A 248-nucleotide genomic window follows, 5' to 3' on the forward strand; every position below is an offset into this window, starting at 1 on the left:
CCCGCCGCCTTCCTTTGACTGCCTGCGGGGACTGCCCAAATCTAGACGTGTCCTCCCCCATCCCGCTCATAGTCCAGGATTTGGAGGCCGCAATGCCCCCCGCCCGCCAGCACCACTGACGGTTCCTGCCCAGGCCCGCAGTAGCATGAAGGTGGCCTTTACCTCCTCTTGCAGGCTGGGAGGGAGTACAGCCCGCGCAGCTGGGCCAGCTGCTGCAATCGCCACCGCCCTCCATTCATAAAAAAAAA

This window comes from Otolemur garnettii, unplaced genomic scaffold (assembly GCF_000181295.1).
Source record: "Otolemur garnettii isolate 467f Iridium unplaced genomic scaffold, OtoGar3 scaffold00003, whole genome shotgun sequence".
NCBI lineage: Eukaryota > Metazoa > Chordata > Mammalia > Primates > Galagidae > Otolemur > Otolemur garnettii.